Source organism: Melanostigma gelatinosum (assembly GCF_949748355.1).
Source record: "Melanostigma gelatinosum genome assembly, chromosome: 2".
In the NCBI taxonomy this organism is placed as follows: domain Eukaryota; kingdom Metazoa; phylum Chordata; class Actinopteri; order Perciformes; family Zoarcidae; genus Melanostigma; species Melanostigma gelatinosum.
In genome coordinates, this window is record NC_136635.1 from 22,850,138 (window position 1) to 22,856,416 (window position 6,279).

General features: G+C 39.5%; 1 long non-coding RNA gene across 1 annotated transcript; it reads left to right on the plus strand.

The window, feature by feature from the left end:
* The first annotated feature begins 1,177 nt into the window (after window positions 1-1,177).
* On the plus strand, window positions 1,178-4,579 carry LOC306793356. Its single transcript, XR_013772878.1, has 5 exons — window positions 1,178-1,223; window positions 2,430-2,646; window positions 2,790-2,944; window positions 3,078-3,170; window positions 3,313-4,579. It is a non-coding gene; the product is annotated as an uncharacterized lncRNA (long non-coding RNA).
* The last annotated feature ends 1,700 nt before the right edge of the window (window positions 4,580-6,279 follow it).

Genomic DNA, 6,279 nt, shown 5'->3' on the forward strand with positions numbered 1-6,279 from the left:
TCACAGCCTTTAAGCAAATCGATTTTCTCCATGTCTTTAGGAATAAAATGTATGATATATGAACAAACTCTGTAATAACATTCAGAATACAGACAGCAATGAAACTGGAAGGTTTGGTATATGTAAAGGCTGATGATGTGGAGATTTCTGCCTCAGACTCTGAGGGAAAACTAATTTTGAGAAAATGTTTTTTAAAGACATGTTTTGTAAAATTACATGAATGTAGAAGACACTACAGGTGAATAAAAGTAACTCATAGATTTCATCATGAAACTTCCCCAATTGATGACTGACATTGAGACCATTTTGTTTTGTTTTCTGTTCTGTGTAAAGTTGCAAATGCGACATTATATGATGCTTACTTTTGGTGAAATAGGAGAATCAGACACAAATCTACAAAGTAGTAAAATAAACACTTAAATGTGTAGTGTGGATGATTTCTTTCCACTAGTCTGACAGAAGACGTGTTGTGGAAGCAAAATAGCCCAAAATCTCAAAATTGATCAGTGCATGAAAAACAATGTTTTATGAAAGATTAGAATGAAACAGTATGTCACACACATATATTTATGTGTAACCACAAACAATGGCAACGAACGCCGGTACATGTTTTTAAGAACATTTTGCCCCAGGTGTGAACTAAACATTTAACCCATCAATAAGTGCATCCATTCGGTGTGATGGTTTATGTGGCTGCTAACCAGCAGATGGTACTATGTCCCATCTCCCTGTGATCCAGCATCTCACATAGAAAAAGCAGACGGTACTGATTTGTCACTAGTGCGGGACCCCGAACGATCTGTGTTTCCCCAAAAGACTTTGATTCAGTTCAACAAGTCGCCGCTTTTGAGTCGGATTGAGTGTGGCAAAAATAATACTGCAGCGTGGACTGTGACTGAGAGAAAGATGACTTCATAATCTGTCAAAGTACACTCAAAAAAACGATTCAAGCCCTTCTTAAAGGTGACACATTTAAATCGTGTTTGATTAATTGAAATATATCAAGTTAAAAAATGAACACATTTATATTTAATGGGTCTAACATAAAATGCATGAATACTTTCATTTATTAGATTTATTTGGGTTAGATGGTGTGTATCAACTCAAAATAAATGTGTTTGGTTGGGGGACTACCCCTTGCGCATGTACCAGATCACGTGCTCTCAGTCGTCTTTCCCCCCTTTCCGACTGCAGCAAGATTCAAACCGACCGTCCATTCTTTGGTAAGTAACTTTATATATTTTGTTGTAGTAGTTTAGAATGTACCTCGTTGTCAATCAAGGCTTCCATTCTGTAATAATGACCACAATGTGTGGAACAGACGTGATAACTTAGCCACACGACTGTTCCGTTTTTAATAAGATCGAAGGCACACAGGCTAGCTGGCAGGCTAGCTAGCAAGCTAGGTAGCCAACGTGGTTTGCATTATAGAGCAGACCAGAGATCAGGGTACTGTCATTAATACGGCTTGGACGCAGCGCCGAAGGCTTCCTTATGAACTGTCTGTTTGCACTAAAAAACAGTAGGAGAGCAGTTAAACGAGCAGACTACGGTCTCCCCCTTTCCAGCGCCATAATGTCGGCAGGCAGAGCAGGCCGCAGAAGGCCACTCTCTAGTGGGCGTTCAGTTGTAGTGGGTTTAGCCACGTTTTCTTCACTGAAAAATGTTTAATATGAATAAATCATGAGCTCATAAAACCGCTGAATTCCTCTCACTCGCGCGGGCACCTGATGCATGAACACACGGAAGTCAGCGGTGTTTTATCGCAGCAGCCATAGAAATAGAACGAGCGTAGAACGGACATTCCCATTCAAACCGATGTAACGGGATCAGAGCAGCGGCAGTTTGTACGTGTACCGTCGTCATTGTGAAGAACTGATCGATGTAGCGGGCTAACTTTTCTGTTATACTACGGTCAATGCGCAGTGTTGAGCACTATTTTCTTTTGAACTAGTAAAACGACCAAGACAAACATCGATGTCCGTTCTACTCATTGTATTTCTATGACCTTACACTGTGTGAACGCAGGCAGGAGTGCGAATGAGTTTTCAAGGCAAACTGTTTGATATTTTATTAAAATGACGGTCTTAATCTTATTTAACACGCTTGCATGATTTGATTTCTGTTGTATGTAGCTTTAGTGTTGCTGTAAAAGGTGAATTGCTAGTCTATTCTAAATGGTAACATTATATCTGCGAGTGCTCCAAAGCACTTTTGACTTGACTTTGTTTTATGTGAACTTTGGATTATTCCAGCCTTTCCCTCCACTAATATATTTATCTCATCTTTTGCAGTTTGATCAGCATTACCAAGCTTCTTGAGGCAACCTCCTAATGATAGCACGTAATAGGTTATATGCTCGATGCGAGCTGATCTCTCATTGTTATTTGTTCAGTTTGATATGTACTAATTATCTTTATTCTCTTTAGGACTCTGCATGTGGCAGTGTAAAGAATGCAGTTTGGAACTAGCTAGCAGGTATTTCTTGTTGCATGGGCATTGTAGGGGCAGTTATCGCTATACATGTCCATACATTGCCCATGTACATTCAATACATGGAGTAAGCTTCTAAATCACACATGCTGAACTGCACATTCAACCAGAGATTGTGGAGCAGAGGCCCCTTCCCTGTTCCAGCAAAGTTAAGTAAGTAAATGTGTGTTTCTATGTGTTTACCATTTTGATGATTAATGGCTTCACAATCGCAATTTGAATCTAATAATCCCACATAATGTGATAGTAATTATAATAAACAAGTAACAAACAGCTGTATTTTGTTTGTTATTCAGGTCAATGCAGAGTTCCTGCTGATCACCACCAAACTATTTCAATCAAAGTTCATGTCACAGCTGGACCTCTTCTCAGACTCCCTGATACAGGGCTTAAAGAGCAAAGGAGGTGTGAAGGAGAAAAGGTCAAGGATGTCCTGACCATCAATGATTTGGTTAGTACATATGTATACAATATTAGTTTCACTGTATTGGGGTGGTTATTGTAATATTTTCTTGTCCATATCTGCTTTTTTAAAAACATGTGATGAATAGTAAATGGCCTGCTTTTATTCTGCTTTCATCCAGAACTTTTAGTGTGATGACATCAACACCAAAAGGGAGTGCATCTGAGAAGCCTGTCATCTACCTCAATGAAGATCCAGACTCTTTATCAATCTGGTAAGTTTATCGCAATATGTTTCCCATGTAGCGTCAAAGTGTTACCCACATATATATATATATATATATATATATATATATATATATATACATATTTGTGGATTAACTTAACACAAGTTTTCTGTGTTTGTGTTGTTATCAGGCTTCCGCCGCTGAGGATGCAGTGAGGGACATCGCATTCACTGTCATAAGGATTTACATGATCCAAAGAGATTGGGAGCCAGAGGACGTGGGACTTGATCAACTGCATTAAAGTCCTGAACAACGTAGACGGTGTCATCATGGCGTTCATCATGCTTTGGGCTAATTTGTGCCCTTAATCTAAGCTTTCCAGACAACTTCAAGTACATCTTTGAGCTTCTCCAGAAGGTCATAATGAATTTGGATGGGCACAAGCTGAATTCTAAGATACAGGAGCTGAAAATCAAGATGTTTGCACAAGAGGTGAACACTAAGTGACAAAGCCAAAGAATCTTATCAGATCTTTTGGATGTTTTCTACTTTCATCTAACGCCCAGTCAACGACAATCCATGACCTCATGGATGTTTTCCTGGTTCTGACATTTTGAAAAAATTGACTAAGCTGCACAGAGGCAAGCCAGAGACTGTAAATTACGGAACTTTTACATGTCACTGCAAGCTGGTTAAGTGTTTACCCGCAGAAAGTTTTGCCCAATTCACCTCCACATCCTAACTCGAGTGTTATTACTCTCTAACGTCAACTTGCACGTCCATTTTCCTCGTTGTCTGATTGAATGACTCTCTACTCGAGTTGAAATGGACCCTAACACGGTTCAATACGCTGTAACTTCCATTGACTATGAGTATCCTTGTTATTTATAATCTATAAGTTTTAGTTTGTGGATGTTTTGTGATTTTACTGTTGTAGCCCAAAAGTGGTCCGAGTTGCCTGTTTCTGCACATGATAACACATCATCGGCTATTCTTCAGTGTAAAGGAGTCCTTTTGTACTACCATCTGTACTGGTAGGAAAGAAAACAGCTGTATTGCTCTTGACAAACCAAAGTAGTGGGAATTTAGCACTTGCAATAGTGGTTGTACATATCGATTGCAGGAAGTTTTGTGCTTTTTGGAAATGATAGTTTCTGGTGAATGACTACACTGCAGTGCAATGATAGTCCCTGTTTGGAGAGCAGTGCATAGCCTCCACCCTCATGGCGTCTTTGTTTGTGGCGCCAAGGGATTTGGGATAGCTTGGTATTTATTTGTCACCAGTTGTGGAGCTGTTACAAGACTACTGTTTTAATATTTAAAAACGATGAAAGATGCACTGTATAGATCATTTTGGAATTTTTTTGCTATCCTTTTCTGATCAGTGTTTTTGTAAAAAAAAGCAAATTATATTTAAAAAATGAAATGCAGGCTCTAGAATCATGGATGTTCAGATTTGTACCATATTTAATGTATTTAAGCATTTTCAATAAAAAACACTTGAACTAGGTTTTGTCTCGTGTCTTAATTGGGGGTCAAATTAAAAAAAAGTTTTTTACCTGATTAATTCATTTCCAATGAATTGTACTATATTGAGTTGGACTAACACAAATCAATTTCATTTCATGAATGGTATTTTTTTATTTAGGTTGTATTTGATAAAATTGAGTCGGACTAACTCAATTTAATTATAGTGCATGGATGTTTTTAGTTCAAGTTAGGTTTAACTATATTTCCTCGGTGGAAAACCTGCCCACAATTTAATTGAGTTCATCCAATGAATTATTTTTTTGAGTGTAACACGTGATGTCTGAAGGAGACTGATTCTCCCCCTGTTCCTCGCAGTTTCATCAGTTTTATCGAAGCTTAAATGTCTTGACTTAAAATGAAGTCAAATCTATATTGTTTTGATTTTCACAGTTTAGGAAGAGAGTGTGTGTGTGTGTGTGTGTGTGTGTGTGTGTGTGTGTGTGTGTGTGTGTGTGTGTGTGTGTGTGTGTGTGTGTGTGTGTGTGTGCATCGGGGAGGCCAATAATCTCACTACTGGGGTCAAAATGTCACAGTCAGATCTACATTTTCTCCCCTGAAAAAACAAAACACAAGTAACCTTGTTTCGATTTCGAGTGTCCTTTCACCTGCTGATGCCGGTCAGTGGGGGGGGCGATGTTTGGATCTGCAATGAAACCTCAGAGCCTCATGCAAATCCTTCAAGATGACCTACTTCTTCCCCTTTCGACACAGACACTCCGCTAAAATCCATAAATTAAGGAAATTAACCGATGGGGGCCCCGGGGCCACTTTGTAAGCTATTTAAATCTTTAAATTTACAACATCCCTGCATACTTCATGTAATTGAACTAACTCCGGGCTTGTTTCCTTCAATGAGAGGCAAAAAATAAAAATCCCCCTCCGGTTTGTACCTCTGGAAACAACAAATCTGTGCCAGAGGGAGAGGGGGGGGGGGGGGGGGGGATGCTCTGAGGTCTGTCTAATTACGAAGACTTGGCCCGCTGCGAGGAAGGAGAGAAGAGGCAGCACATACTCCCAGTAGTCCTGCTGTCACATCACCAGCATGACTGGTTTGTTTCCTGTCTCATGTCGAGCTCACAGTCCTGTAAGAGTCAACAGAGATCTGATGGGAGGTTTAGATAGCAGACTGAAAATAGGACAAGAACAAATCATCTTTTTCTTTTCTTTTCATCTGGATGACAAACAATATAGAAGAGTTCTCCAAAAAAAATAAAAAATAAAAGTGAGACTATTGTGTTTCCTGTGGACCAATAACAACTTCCTACACTGGTTGGCGCCAAATATCAAGAAACACGAGCGCTGCAGCTCCGTCAGGATGCCGGTACAGAGTAATTACCGGGCCTCAATGTTGCATCAATTATTCACAGTTATTTACCCGCAAATAAACAAACATGCAAATAAATAAATAATTGTGTCTTTGGCGTGAGCACCTGCTTGACTCCCCCCACCCCCTCTAAATTCGCTCGGTGCCAAGATTTGGCGCACGCGCAGCACTTTTAGTATCTTTGGAAAATAGCAATAATCATGTAAAATCGTATCCCCCCCACCAAAAAAAACACACACACACACAAAAAAAACAAAATAAAAGTCTGCAGGCTGCCTGCTTTCATTGCAGAGTGAATAGTGA